This window comes from Pteropus alecto, unplaced genomic scaffold (assembly GCF_000325575.1).
Source record: "Pteropus alecto unplaced genomic scaffold, ASM32557v1 scaffold57, whole genome shotgun sequence".
NCBI lineage: Eukaryota > Metazoa > Chordata > Mammalia > Chiroptera > Pteropodidae > Pteropus > Pteropus alecto.
This window is the reverse complement of record NW_006442508.1, coordinates 2,091,642-2,092,006: the sequence shown is the minus strand read 5'-3', so window position 1 is coordinate 2,092,006 and position 365 is coordinate 2,091,642.

Here is a 365-nt window from a genome sequence, read left to right as displayed (position 1 = left end):
AAAATTGTACCATTTTCTACACACCTGAAAATGAAGGAGAAAGAACAATTTTATAATTGATGTGTGTAGGTGATTTAGGCACTTATAATGAAAAGAGAAAAAAAAAAAAAGACCATGATCTAAATTATGCCACTTACTGTTTACCTACCTAGAAAGCATATGTTAACAGGGTACTTCTTCCAGCTTTTGAACATTTCAGTATTTTAAAAATGTAAGTAAATGCTTACTAAATATTTGCTGAATATTGAGCACATATTTTAAAAGGTCATGGAATCAAGATCCTTAGTTTTATGGCTGACTCAGCCCTTTTAGTGACTTAATCTTTTAACATGGCATGTGCAACTGGGGGCTACTTAAGGAAAGAG